The sequence below is a fragment of the Dasypus novemcinctus genome, chromosome 9 (assembly GCF_030445035.2).
Source record: "Dasypus novemcinctus isolate mDasNov1 chromosome 9, mDasNov1.1.hap2, whole genome shotgun sequence".
In the NCBI taxonomy this organism is placed as follows: domain Eukaryota; kingdom Metazoa; phylum Chordata; class Mammalia; order Cingulata; family Dasypodidae; genus Dasypus; species Dasypus novemcinctus.
This window is the reverse complement of record NC_080681.1, coordinates 37421445-37437510: the sequence shown is the minus strand read 5'-3', so window position 1 is coordinate 37437510 and position 16066 is coordinate 37421445.

Here is a 16066-nt window from a genome sequence, read left to right as displayed (position 1 = left end):
GAAAGTATTCGCGCTTTTTGCGTTTTGGGCGGGTGGGGGCGGGTGGGGGCGGGTGGGGGCGGGAAGGACTTCGGGGCGGGGCGGGTTGTTCTTCCTCTGCCTTTGGAAACCCAGGAGCTCCCCTTGAGCGTTTGTCTTAGTTTTCTTGACCCCCACAGCTGGCAGGACGCACCAGGCGTGGATGTAACCAGTGTTGGCAGGTGGAGGATAGTTCAACAGCCTGTCTCTTGGGGGATAGTTTGGTCCGGGGAAAGGTGGATTGGGTTTTAATTATTTTCTTATTTTTTGTCTGCTTTTTAAAACAACTACTCTTGTTATTAACAAAAAGATTTTATCATTAACATAAAATATATAGGTTTGCGTGTATATTTTTCACAAAACTATTTTAGAGACCAGACGTAATCACGTTTTTCATGGTGCAGTCTTCCGTTTTTAGGATTTTTTTTCTCTCTCTGCTTATGCAATGGTCGATGCAGAGTTTGTGGGGCCTGGATTATATTTAATTTGGGGGATGCTTTAATTAAAACACAAATTGAATGCTGAATGCTTACTGTAAATGAACAAAGAACTCATAACCAATAACAAATTTTTAAAAACTGACAAAAGCTGTAAATATTTTTTTTCCTTTTCTTAAAAAATGTACTTCCTATCCTATTTAAATTTCAGTATGGGCAATAACTCTGGAATATGCATTTGAGGCATTTACAAGAGCAACTTTAATGCATTTTATTTTATTTTTTAAAAGAGTTATTTCTCTCCTCTCCTCTCCGCCACCCCCCTCCCCCCAGTTGTCTGCTCTCTGTGTCTATTTGCTGCACGTTTTTCTTGGTCCACCTCTGTTGCTGTCAGTGACATGGGAATCTGTGTTTCTTTTTGTTGAGTATCTTGTTGTGTCAGCTCTCCCTGTGTGCTGTCGCCTGTGCTGGGCAGGCTGCACTTCCTTTTGAGCTGGGCAGCTCTCCTTAGGGGGCCCACTCTTGGCGCACTCCTGGCGCATGGGGCTACCCTACACGGGGGACACCCCTGTGTGGCAGGGCACTCCTTGCACATGTCAGTGTATAACTCTCACCCTACCCCCTCCCCTTCTCCCCCACACACACCCCGGCCCACCAAGCCAGATGGGAGAAAGCCGCCAGGCTAGCCAGGATCCTAGCTTCTGCTTCTGCATGATAACCGCAAACTTCTGCTTCTGTATATGCCCGCTTATACCAACCTTATCAAGCCACACCAGCTAAGCCTACCTGCCCTATAAAAAACTCCTCACAGCCTGAAAAGCAGACGCTCCTCTCCTTACCTGAGAGTACTGCCCGGCGGGTTTTCCTCCAATAAAGCCTGTTTCTGACTCTGGCCCAGAGAATTTCCTTACATTCTGGTGCCCAAACCCGGGAGCCGAGTGCCTGGAGGATCCCCTAACGGGTTGACTGGCCGGCCCGGGTTTCCCTTCACACCTGCCGTTCCGGAAATTCGAGGTAAGGTATTGTCCATCCCTCGCAGCCGGTCTCTCCTCCGTCGGCTGTTCCGGATGGATCCGTTCCCTGGCCTGCTCCTGCCCTGCGATGGTCACCCGGCTCAGCCACATCCCGGCTGCACCAGCCTCTAACCCGAAAATCTCGGCGCCTAGTCTTCCATCCCACTCATTACCTTGGGCAGAGTGTAGTGGTGGTGACGACCCCCTACCTCTTCCCTCTTCAGCCCTCCAGGAGGGGTCTACTTTTCCAGTAGCTTTAACTCCGAGGACGCTCGGGGCTCAAGCTAATCGCCACAGCACTATGGGAGCCGCAGGGTCACCGATCGATCCCCGAACCCCCCTCGGATGTCTCCTAAAGAATTTAACAAAATTGGGCCTCCCAGAAATTAAGCCAAAAAAACTCATCACTTACTGCAACATTTGGCCACAATACAAACTTGATAACAACTCTCAATGGCCAGAAAACGGCACCTGTTTTGCCAACATGCTAAGAGACCTAAACAGCTTTTGTCTGCAATCCGCAAAATGGGGTGAAATACCTTACGTCCAGGCTTTCTCCTTCCTCTGCTCCCAACCCTCCCTCTGTTCCTCGTGCTCCACCTCACAAGTCCTCCTAGCCTGAATGCCAATATCAGACAACAATCCCGAAGACACATTTGACCCTCAAGACCACAGCAGTCCCTGCTCTCCCATCCCCCCCACCATCCTCAACCTCCTCCTCCTCCCAACTCCCCCCCATTCCAGCCCCTCCTCTCCGCCTTCTCCCCCTTCCCCACCTTCTCCCCCACACTTACGACCTCGGCACCCCCAACTTCCCACCACTGGAATATTTCCACTGCGTGAAGTAGCTGGACCAGAGGGCATTGTTAGAGTTGCTGTACCCCTTCTCCCTCTCCGATTTAAGCCAAATTGAAAAACGCCTAGGCTCCTTTCCATCCGACCCAGATACATACATAAAAGAATTTAAATACCTCACACAATCTTATTACCTCACATGGCAGGACCTCCACATCATCCTCTCCTTCTCTCTTTCCGTCCCTGACCGGGACAGAGTGTGGGTACCTGCTCAGAAGATAGCCGAAGAAGCACATACCAACAACCCACGTTTGCCTACAGGCAGACAAGCGGTTCCCTCTGATGATCCCACATGGGACTACCAACCCCGACACGCACACAGGGATACCCGAGACCAATTAATCGCATACCTAATTCAAGCTCTCACTAAATTGGCCAACAAAGCAGTCAATTATGACAAAATTAAAGAAATCATTCAGAAACCAACCGAAAATCCAGGGGAATTCCTAGACAGACTCTCCCAAGCATTTCAAAAATACACTCGCCTGGACCCCACCAACCCAGCCGGAAAACACTTCTTCACGCACATTTTATCTCATAATCAGCCCCAGACATCAAACGAAAACTAAAACAACTGGATCAAGGGCCAGAAACACCCCAAAAAGACCTTTTAAACCCAGCTTTCAAAGTATATCACAACCGAGAAGCAGCAGCTAAAGAAGAAAGACAAAAGAGGAAAGAACAGGAATACCTCATGTTAGCCCGAGCCCTACAGGCCACCCACAAACCTGACCTAAAAGGCAAAGGGCTCAACACCAAGTCCCCGCCAGGACCGTGTTATCGGTGCCACCAATCTGGTCACTGGGCAAGACAATGCCCAAACCCACAGCCCCCAAGAGGGCCATGCCCCCACTGCAAACAAAATGGTCACTGGGGAATAGACTGCCCCAGTCACTCTCAAGTGCTGGGGCCCTCTACCCCCACGCCTACTTCTCCTCCCCTACAAAGGGTCACTGACTTCTTAGGTCTGGCCACAGGACTGAAGATGCCCTGGCACGCCTAGCCCGGTCATCATTTCCTCGGGTGAGCCTAAGGTAAAGCTACAGGTAGCAGGTAAGACCATTTCCTTCCTCCTCGATACCAGGGCTACCTACTCTACCCTTCCCGAATTCTCTGGACCCCTAACTCCCTCCGGTATAACTATCACTGGAGTTTTAGGCCTCCCCACAAAACCCCTTATTACACCACCCCTAAATTTCATCCTAGAAGAAGTACCATCCACACATCAATTCATGGTCATTCCCCACTGCCCAACTGCCCTCCCAGGCAGAGACATACTCACTAAATTCCACACCACCGTTCACCTAAACCCTATATCCCCTAAAGTGGCTTTTCCAAAATTAAGTGCAAACCTCGTGCTACTCCTGAGCAACCTACCCCCCTGCCCCACAGACATACCCAATCCCTCCCCACATGGTCAGTCCTAAAGTATGGAACACTCTCCACCCGTCAATCACCACACACCACACCACCCCCATTAAACTTTCCTTACAAAACCCTTCTACCTTCCCAAACCTTCCCCAATACCCAATTTCACAAAAACACCTCTTAGGACTCAAAACCCTAATCACCAAATTCCTCCAGGCCAACCTCCTAATCCCTACCAGCTCACCCTATAACACCCCCATCCTACCCTTAATAAAACCTGTGGGAAGCCATGGTGATGGACCACAGGGGATCTCAGCAAGCGTGTGCGAGGCAAACCGCCTGCCTTATTAACGGAGAGACCATGCCTGTCAACATGGCGACCGTCCCTCTCTTCTTCCTCTTCCTTGTTCTTCTTCCACTGTAATCTCCCGGGCAAAAAAGTGTCGCGCCTGCGCAGTACTACTCTAGGGCCACAATCGGCACGAAAATGTACAACCTATGACAAGCAGCCTAGCAACTTTTCATCGCCTTTTATGGAAACTTGCCTTGCCCGCTAATCATACCCTGCCACAGTACTCTACCCTCAGTATAAAGTCTGATGCTCCACCCTCAATAAACGAGACTTGATCAGAATCCTGTCTTGTCTCCATTCTTCTCGTCTCTTGTCCCTCCAATTCCCACTCCCTCTTTCAGGTCATGGTTCGATTGACCCGCGGGTCGGGTCAAAAACGCAATGGCTCCTACCGATTAGTCCAGGACCTCCGTGCCATCAACTCCGCAGTCCTACCCATCACCCCCATAGTCCCTATCCCCTACACAATACTCTCTACCATACCCGCAAATAGCACTCACTTGAACGTTATCGATCTAAAGGACGCCTTCTTTACCATTCCCTTACACCCAGACTGCCAAAACCTATTCGCTTTCAGCTGGACAGACCTGGACACTTTCCATTCCCAACAGCTAACATGGACAGTCCTCCCACAGGGCTTCCGTGACAGCCCACACTTCTTTCGACAACCATTGGCAGCTGACTTGCTTTCCTTCCCACAATCTACCACCAAAATCCTCCGATGTGTAGATGATCTCCTCCTCTGTAGCCCCTCCCTCCCTGACTCTCACAAAACTACTGTTAACCTACTAAATTTCTTAGCCAGCAAAGGCTACCGAGCCTCCCCTTCCAAAGTTCAACTCTCCCAGACCTCCGTCACATATCTAGGCTTCCAGCTCTCCCCCAGTTGCAAAGCTCTAACTACAGATAGAAAATCTTTACTCTCCAACATCCCAGTCCCCACCACAAAGCCTGAACTGCTCTCTTTTTTAGGATTCACCAGGTTCTTATGATCATGGATCCCTAATTACAGTCTTCTAACTAAACCCCTCTATGAAGCCTCCCGAGGAAACCCAAATGAGCCCCTCAACCCAAACCACCCCATCTCCAAACCCTTCCCCCTATTGAAGCAAGCTTTGCTCCAAGCTCCTGCACTACACCTCCCGGACCTCACCACGCCCTTCACCCTATACATCTTAGAAAGACAGGGGTACGCCCTAGGAATCCGTGGGCATCAAAAGGGACCCTCATTAACTCCCGTACCATACCTTTCAAAACAGTTAGATACAACCTATAAAGGATGGCCTCCTTGCCTTCGCTCCCTGGCCGCAGCAGCCCTATTAGCCCTAGAAAGCAAAAAAATCTCCCTTGGACAGAAAGTTACTATCTGCACATCCCACAACCTACAGGACCTCCTCACCTACCAAGCCCTCTCTCATATCTCCCCATCTCGCTTGCAAACAATGCACGCAATCTTCATCGAAAACCTCAGCTCCTTTAAACCCTGCTCTCACCTAAACCCCGCAATTCTTCTCCCTGCTAACACAGAACCACCAACCCACAATTGCATCGAAACCCTCACCCACTTTTCTTCACCCCTCCCCCACCTCATTGCCTCCCCTTTACCCCAGCCTGATCTCACACTATTCATTGACAGAAGCGCCAACAAACTCCTGCCCACCCCTCAGGCCGGGTATGCCATTATCACAAACACACATCATATCCTTGAAGCCCAAGCTCTCCCACCAAAAACCACCTCCCAACAGGCCGAGCTCATAGCCCTCACCCGTGCTCTCATCCTCTCCACCAATAAAACCGTAAACATCGGTACTGACTCCAAATACTGCTATCACATACTACATTCAGCAGCAGCCATCTGGCGAGAGCGCGGACTCCTCACAACAAAAGGAGACCCCCTCCAAATCCGTGAACTTATAAAAAGCCTTCTCAATGCCGCTCTTCTGCCCCAAAAGGTTGCAGTTCTCCATTGCAAAGGACTCCAAAACAATTCCTCACCTACCTCCATAGGTAACAATCTGGCTGACCAAGTTGCCAAACGAGCAGCTGCACAACCCTCAACCTCAAGTCCCTCCATTCTTATCCTCACCACATTCCAACCTCACTACTCACAAGCAGAACAACTACATCACAACCTACCCACAACAGCGTGGCTGGTACCTCAAAAACGGAAAATATCAAGTCCCACAGGCTTCACTACACACAATTCTATCCAAAATACATAACACCTTTCACATAGGATAACGGCCACTATACATATACGTCTCCACCTTTCTAGACAGCCCCAATCTCTCCCAAACCCTAAAAAACATCACACCCTCCTGCCCCATATGCGCCCGCACCCTACATACCCATACCCTCACCCTAACAGAAAATCACCACCTATTAGCCCAATTTTTTTTATTTTTGTTCATGCGCCATTGAATCCATACCCTGGTGGCAACCCCAAAATTTTACAATCCCAGATCTGGCCTCCTGGCTCATAGACCTCCATCTACAAGGTAGCTTCCAAGACTTCACTCCAAGTGAATTCATTCTCTACTCTACCTTGTTCATTTTCACCAACCTATTACACCAACAGCCTGGATATGTATAACTCTCACCCTACCCCTACCCTTCTCCCCCACACACACCCCGGCCTGCCAAGCCAGATAGGAGAAAGCCGCCTGGCTGGCCCGGATCCTAAGCTTCTGCTTCTGCGTGATAACCGCAAACTTCTGCTTCTGTATACGCCCGCTTATACAAACCTTACCAAGCCACACCAGCTATGCCTACCTGCCCTATAAAAAACTCCCCACAGCCTGAAAAGCGGGCGCTCCTCTCCTTACCTGAGAGTACTGCCCGGCAGGTTTTCCTCCAATAAAGCCTGTTTCTGACTCTGGCCCAGAGAATTTCCTTACAGTCAGCACTGCGCCTGGGCCAGCTCCACATGGGTCAGGGAGGCCCAGGCTTTGAATGGCAGACCTCCCATGTGGGTAGACTGATGCCCTAACCACTGGGCCAAGTCCGCTTGCCTTAATGCATTTTAAAATTGTATTCTTCTGTATTGTGCTACAGAGCTACAACTGTGTGATCAAGTTACTCTTTTACTACCTCCCTGGCCTTCTGCATGGGTGCAGGTAAGAGCTGTGTTTCTGGAACACTTGTAGGCTTTGGTTCACTGGCTGTTTTATCTCTGCCCAGAATCATATTAATAGATTGAAAGGATATTAGGAGTGTTAATTCCATTTTCACGAATATGATTCAGTGAAATTGGCTTTTAGACAATAACAGGGGCAAAATCTAAGTGCCAACAGTTAAATGTTGGTGATTCACTTTTCATAGTACTTCTTAGTTTTATACTGAAGTTATTACTAAGCACTTTAAAACCAAGTAATTCCATTTAATTTTTCTGTGACAGTAGTGGAATCCAAAGATCTAGCACTGCTACTTTAAATTTAGATTCAGAATAATGTAAAATAAGGAGAAAGGATTCATTGCATTTAATACTATAAAGTAAAATACCTGAAATTAATCCAGGTATAGTATTTTCTATGTGTTAAGTTCATGCTTTATAGCAGTGAGTGAAGAGTTAGTCTGCAAAGCCCAGCATCGCTGGTTGGCACTTGGTATTAATCCCTGCAGGGCAAAGAGGATCATCCCCAGGAGTCACGCCCCAGCCAGTTCCCCTTGGTCTTGAGAGGAGCAGGAGGGAAGAATTGATGGAACACGGTATTTTTAAGGCATTGGAATTGTTCTGCATGATATTGCAATTGCACTTTCTTAACAACTGTACCACACTAATGTAAGATGTTATTAATAGGGGAAAATGTGAGAGATGGTGGGGGTGGGGTATATTGGAATCTTCTATATTTTTGATGTAACTTTTCTGTAATCTAACACTTCTTTAAAAATAAAGTTTAAAAAAAGTTTTTGAGGTTTTGTTTACTGTGGCAGTTAGTGAAATCTGCCTGAGACCTGCATAAGCATAACTTCTGGAATGACCTCCCTACTAACTTTGAAATCTCTTAGCCCAGAAAAACTGTCTTTTATTTAATGCTTCCACCTTCTGATCAAGGTCTATTTCTAGATGCATTGCTGTTGGTACTTGGTAATAATCCCTTGGTGCCAGGGAGACATTCCCGGGAGTCTTGTCCCCTCTTAGGGGGAAAGTAATAAATTTATTTGCTGATTTTGGCTTAGAGAGTTTGGCAACACTTTTGAGAAACAAAGAAGTTTTCAGGAGACAACTCTTTTATGCATTAATTATAGTTCAGCTAAGTTTCATTTTCACAGGAATAAGGGTCCGAAGTACAGACATTAAGATTCAGTGCTTGGCATATTGCCCTGTTTTCTATTATTACACACTGCCTATATGTCGGAGATTTGGACCGAAGGGTATCGGGAATGAAAGAAAGAGAAAAGGGAGAAGCAACAAGCGAGAGAGCTGGGATCAGGGGGTCTGCGAGTAGTGACTCCTCAGACAACTTCATTGTTTACAAGGGGCTCTCTATATACCCCAGTGTATGTGCCAACAAGCAGGAACACGTAGCCTATGTGCCAACAAGCAGTTAACACATAGCCTACGTGACATCAAGCAGCATTACCCATAGTCTAAGGAATTTTAAAAAATCTTATCTCAAGGTACAAATTCTAAGTGTTCTATTCACTACAAAAGGTATGTGCTCATCTTTTCCTTCAGCCTTTAACAGCTTCATCCATTTGCTGGGAACTCTTAATTACCACATTCCTTAGGTTGAAAGCATAGCCTGGAGACAGCACTAGCATGGAGACAGCACCTCTCTCCTTGTGGGACCACTGTACCTCAGTTTCCAACACCTATATGCTCCATTGATTTTTTACAAGATTTATTTTTATTATTTATCCCCCCCGATCGTTATTCTGCATTTGCTGTCTGCTCTCTTTGTCCATTTGTTGTGTGCTTTCTGCTTATTTTCACTTTAGCAGGCACTGGAAACTGAACCTGGGATCTCCTATGTAGGAAAGAGGTGCTCAATCACTTGAGTCACCTCAGCTCCCCGTTTTGTTGTTTCTCTCATTGTCTTTCCTCTTTGTGTCTCCTTGTTGCATCATCTTGTTGTGCCAGCTCACCCCACCTGCCCATCATGCCAGCTTGCTGCCTTGCTCATCTTCTCCAGGAGGCAGAAGGAACTGAACCTAAGACCTCCCATGTAATGGGCGGGAGCTCAATCTCTTCATCCACATCTACTTCCCTGCTCCATAGAATTTTGCCATTTTATTTAGAAAGAACCAGGACTGCCCAGGAGGGGAGTTTAATATTTTGTTGTCTATTGTGTGGGCCTCTATGTATTAGGAAAGCATTTCTATGATAGAATGAATGCATTCATACTATTTTTAAAAACTAATTTTATAGTTCATATTTAATCATGCTTTATATGGTGCATATTCTTCCAGTTTGTTTTTTTTTTTTCCTTCTTTTCTCTCCTTATACAATGGTGGACCCAGATTTTGTGTGGCCTAAAATGTATTTTAAAGTATTTCAAAACATAAATTAAAAAGTGCATATTTATTTCAAATAAGCAAAGAAATCATAACCTCGAACAAATTTTTAAAAACTGACAAGCGCTACAAATGTTTGTTCTGTTTCCAGTGAGTTTTTTATTTATATGGTACTTCCTAGCCTATTTAAATTTCAGTATGAGAAATAATTCTGGCACATGAATTTGAGGCATATACAAAAGCAACTTTAGTGCACTTCAAAATTGCATTCTTTGGTATTGTGTTATAGAACTACAACTGTGTAATCAAATTACTCTTTTCCTACCTCTTAGACTTCTGTATGGGTGTAGGGTATTGCAATATCAACAACTGTATGCTAAGAAATTAGGCAAATTAAATGAAATGGATAGTTACTAAAAAGCACACAAACAGGGAGTGGATGTAGCTCAAGCAGTTGGGTATCCGCCTCCTATATGGGAGGTCCCAGGTTTGGTTCCTGGTGCCTCCTAAAGAAGATGCAGACAGTGAACAGACACAGCAAGCAGACAACGAGCAGACAAATGAGGAAGCACACAAACAACCCATACTGATTCTAGAAGTAGAAGAGCTGAGCAGGCCAATCACAGGTAAAGAGATTGAAGCAGTCATCAAAAACCTCCAAATAAAGAAAAGCCCAGAACCAGATATATAACTTTACAGGTGAATTCTACCCATTATTCCAAGAAGAATTACTACCAGTCTTGCTCAAACTCTTCCAAAAAAAATTGTACTTGATGGAACACTACCTAACTCATTTTATGAGGCCAACATCGCCCTAATAACAAAGCCAGATAAAGAGATTGCAAGATAAGAAAATTATAGACCAATATCTCTTGTGAATATCAATGCTAAAATGCTCAACAAAATACTAGGAAACCAAATGCAATGGCACGTTAAAAGAAGTATACATCATGATCCAGTGGGATTCATCCCAGGTGTGCATGGGTTATTAAACACAAGAAATTCAATTAATGTAATACACTACATTAGCAAAACAGAGATGAAAATCCATGTGATTTTTTCAGTTGAGACAGAAAAGGCATTTGACAAAACCCATCATCCTTTCTTGATAAAAATATGAAAAGAAGCAAACTTCTTCAACATGATAAAGGACATACATGAAAAACTCACAGGAAACATCATCCTCAATGGTGAAATACAGAAAGCTTTCCTTTACGATTTGGAACAAGACAAAGATGTCCACAGTCACCACTTTTATTCAACATTGTACTTGAAGTTCTAGCCAAAGGCAAGAAAAAGAAAGAAAAAGCATCTAAATTGGAAAGGAAGAAATAACCTTTACTATTTACAGATGACATAATACTGTATATAGAAAGTTCCAAAATTTTACAAAACTGCTAGAGCTAATAAACAAATTCAGCAAAGTCGCAGGACACAAGATCAACACCCAAAAATCAGTAATGTTTATATATACTAATAATGAGCAATTTAAGGAGGAAATCAAGACAAAAATCCATTTACAATACCAAATAAAAGAATAAAATCGAGGATTGAATTTAACCAAGGATGTAAAGGACTTGTACACAGAAAACTACAAAACATTTTTAAAGGAACTCAAAGAAGACCTACATAAATCAAGGACATTCTCTGTTCATAGTTTGGAAAATTAAGTATCATTCAAATGTCCATTCTACCCAAATTGATTGACAGATTCAATGCAAGCACAATCAGAATTTCAAAGGCCTACTTTGCATAAGTGGAAAAGCCAATACCAAATTTATTTGGAAGGGTAAGTGGCCCCCAAAGCAAAAAGCATCTTGGAAAAGAAGTATGAAGTGTGACAACTCCCACTTCCTGACTTTAAAGCATATAGCACAGCTACAATTGTCAGAACAGTGTGGCACTGGCATCAGGATAAATATGTAGACCAATAGACTCAAATTGAGAGTTCAGAAATAGACACTCACGTCTCTTGTCAATTGATATTTGACAAGGCTGCTAAATCCACTCAACTGTGAAAGAATAGTCTCTTCAACAAATGGTGTTTGGAGAACTGGATATCCATATGCAAAAGAATGAAGGAGGATCCCTAGCTCACACCATGTAAAAATTAACTCAAAATAGTTCAAAGACCTAAATATAAGAAGCAGGACTATAAAACTCCTAGAAGAAAATGTAAGGAAGCCTCTTCAGGCCTTGTGTTAAGCAATGGTTTCTTAGACTTTACACCCAAAGCACAAGTAATGAAGGAAAAAATAGAAAACTGGGACCACATCAAAACTTAAAACTTTAGTGCATCAAAGGACTTTGACAAGAAAGTGAAAAGACAACTTACTCAATGGGAGAGAATATCTGGAAACCACATATCCAATAAGGGCTTAATATCCAATATATATAAAGTGATCCCACATCTCAACATTAAAAAGACAAACAACCCAATTAAAAATAGGCAAAGTTTTTGAATGTAATATTTAAAAAATAAAGACAAAAAAAAAAAAAGCAAAAGAGTTGAATAGACATTTCTCCAAAGAAGAAATACAAATTACTAAAAAGCACATGAAAAGATGTTCAACACCTCTAGCTATTAGGGAAATGCAAATAAAAACCACAATGGGAAATCACTTAGTAGAATTGTGACTACTTAAAAACAAACAAAACTGCAAGTATTGGAGAGGAAGTGGTGAAATAGGAACACTCATTCACAGCTGGTGGGAATGTAAAATGGTGCAGCCACTGTGGAAGAGAGTTTGGCAGTTCCTCAGGAAGCTAACACTAGATTTACCCTATGATCTGGCAATCCTCTACTAATTATATGCCCAAATGATTTGAAAGCAGGGACTCTAACAAATATTTGCACTCTAATGTTCATAGTGGCATTATTCACAATAGCCAAAAGATGGAAACAATCCAAATGTTCATCAGACAATGAATGGATCAACAAAATGTGGTGTATATATATATATGTGTGTGTATATATATACACACACACACACACAAACAGTGGAATATTATTCAGCAGTAAAGGGGAATGTAGTCTTTTTTTTTTATTGACTTTGTAATAATATTACATTAAAAATATATATATGAGGTCCCATTCAACCCCACCCCCCCACCCCACCTCTCCCCCCCCCAGCAACACTCGTTCCCATCATCATGACACATCCTTTGCATTTGGTAAGTACATCTTGGGGCACCTCTGCACCTCATGGTCAATGGTCCACATCATGGCCCATACTCTCCCCCATTCCATCCAGTGGGCCCTGTGAGGATTTACAGTGTCCGGTGATTGCCCCTGAAGCACCATCCAGGGCAGCTCCATGTCCCAAAGACGCCTCCACCTCTCATCTCTTCCTGTATTTCCCCATACCCATCAGCCACCATGTCCACTTTTCCCAATCCAATGCCACCTCTTCTATGTGGACATTGGATTGTTTGTGTGATGCATGTGACAATATAGATGGACTTGGAAGACACTATGTTGAGTGAAATAAGCCAGATATGAAAAGACAAATATTGTATGATATTATTGTTATGAGCTAATTATAATAAGCAAATTCCTAAAGATAGAATCTAGAATATAGGTTACCAGGGTGTTAGAGAATGGAAAGTTGATGCTTAATTTGTGCAGAATTTCTGTTTAGTCTGTTGGTAAAGGTTTGGGAATGGATGGTAGTGATTGCCAAATATTTTTGCATGTAATTATAGATAATTTATTCTCATTGTTATATAATATTCCATTCTGTGAACAGAGCCTAATTTATTTGTACACTCACCTGTAAATGGACAGTTGAGTAGAGTGTAGTTTTTTTATGAAAAAGGCTCTTATTACTATTTTTGCATGTATTTTTTACTTCACGTATGCACACTGTTTGTGATTCTACCTGGGAATAGGTCACTATAAACTTACATGAGCAGCATTAGTGGATACAATCAAACACTTTCATGATGGTCCTCATTTATATTCAATTAGCGTTGTGTGAGCATTCCAAGTGCTCCACAAGCTCATCAAACCTTGATATTTCTGCCTTTTCCCTTGGTATCTGTAGAATGGTAATGCATTATGGGTTTATTAACACATGTATTTGAGCATTTTTCATGTCTATTGGACATTGGCTATCTTGTTATTTTGCTATGAAAATCTATGTGAATTATGTATATGTTCTTAGTAAAATTTTAAGTTTATAAAACAATCATACATACCATATAGGATTACCATACATTACCCTACCACCAGCACATATTTGTTACACATGATGAAATAACATCATCATTTTACTGCTATCTGTACTCCATAGCTTATACCTTGAGTACTTTTCCTACAGACCATCTTAGTATTAACACCTTGTATTGGTACTGTATATTTCCTGTTCCTGAGAAAATGTTCTCATATTTGTACTATTAACCACAGTCCATCATTCACTATGGGGCTCACTGCGTTATATGGTCTCCTGCCTTGTACTGTCACCCAAAGTGTGCACTCAGTGGTTCTCAGTTTCATCACAGAGTTGTGCTCTCATCACCACAGCCAATTTTAGAACTTTTCATTTCTCCAAAGGGAAAAATCCCATACCTCTTTATACCCACTGTTGACCCTCAGCATTAGAATGGTAGCTTCTTTGCCATTGCTGCAAAAATATTACAACAGCACTGTTAACTAATGTCTATAAATTTTATTAGTTGTATTTTTCTCATATTTCACTATATTCTTAACACTTTCTTTTTCACTCAGTCTTTTTGAGATGTGTGTGTGTGTGTACTGCATAGCTGTTTGGTAAAGATATGGACATGGATAGAACATTTATTTTCCCATTAAAACAAATTCCGCAGTATTCGAAGTTTCAGTTTTTCTAAAACCATCCCCAATTTGGTGGCATATAACCTCTAGTTCACCTCTAGTGCTTACCTCATTGTCAATCTCCTGCAGTAAGCCTAATATCCAAGGCACTGTGTCTTCACACGAGGTATATTAAATGGCTAAGATTAGTGCAAGAACCTCGGCATGGTTCTTAATTACCTACACTCAGAGTTTTCAAATCCCATACTAATCTTTGATGGATTTATTCACTCTGATGAGATTATCTATTGGATAAAAGAACACATTTCACTAATTCAATCATAGCATCTCAATCTGCACACCCTCCCAATGGGGACATAGGAAAACCTGTGACATTTGCATAATTTTCAAGGAATTGCTAAAACCTTGCTGGGTCATTGCCTTGTCCCTTGCAGCTTAACTTTTGTAGTCATGGAGAAGCTGGGCTCTTAGTTTTTACATGGTGATTTTATGTGACATAGAACTAAATAAAAGCCTCCTAACACTACCACTTCCTAACATAAAAGAATCGAAAAAGCTAACATGAGAGTAGTAGGCTTTATTGAGGTTGGGAAAGAGGGCAACTTTCTTCCTAAGATTTGTGCATCAAATTTAAAGAGACCCATGACACCCGGGGATGAGCCTCCCTGGCACCGAGGGATCACTACCGAGTACCAGCTGATGATGCAACTAGAAAATGACCTTGAATTAAAGGTTCGACGCGGACCAGCAGAATATCCCCGTCTACATATAATAACAGGAGTTACAAATGCTGTTTGACCTAAAGTAAGGGGGAAATGGAAAGGACAAATGAGTTCATATGGCTATGAGTCTCTAAAAATGAGTCTGGAGGTTGTCAGAAGGATTGCCCTTATGCACACCGAGCAGAGTCTCAGAGAAAGATAAAGTAGATATAACCGCAGGTATTGATCCTTTTGAGGGCTAAAGAGACCCACAGGTTCTATGGTCATGGCAGATGGGGTTCACTGCCATGTCAGTTGGCCCTTCTTTTTATTTTTTTTTATTTTTTTATTTTTATTTTTTATTGACTTTGTAATAATATTACATTAAAAATATATATATATGAGGTCCCATTCAACCCCACCAACCCCACCCCACCCCCCCCCCCCCCCCCCAGCAACACTCATTCCCATCATCATGACACATCCATTGCATTTGGTAAGTACATCTTTGGGCACCTCTGCACCTCATGGTCAGTGGTCCACATCATGGCCCATACTCTCCCCCATTCCATCCAGTGGGCCCTGTGAGGATTTACAATGTCCGGTGATTGCGCCTGAAGCACCATCCAGGGCAGCTCCATATACCTAAGACGCCTCCACCTCTCATCTCTCCCTGCCTTTCCCCATACCCATCAGCCACCATGTCCACTTTTCCCAATCCAATGCCACCTTTTCTATGTGGACATTGGATTGGTTGTGTCCATTGCACCTCTATGTCAAGAGGCGGCTCAGATTCCACATGGATGCTGGATGCAATCCTCCCACTTTCAGTTGTAATCACTCTAGGCTCCATGGTGTGGTGGTTGTCCTCCTTCAACTCCATCTTAGCTGAGTGTGGTGAGTCCAGTAAATCAGATTGTAGGTGCTGGAGTCTGTTGAGGCTCAGGACCTGGCTATCACATTGTCAGTCCAGAGATTCAAATCCCCTAAATATATCTTAAACCCCAACACTAACTGCAACTCCAGCACATTAGCATGAAAGTCTTATGAAGAGAGATCCCATCTGAGTC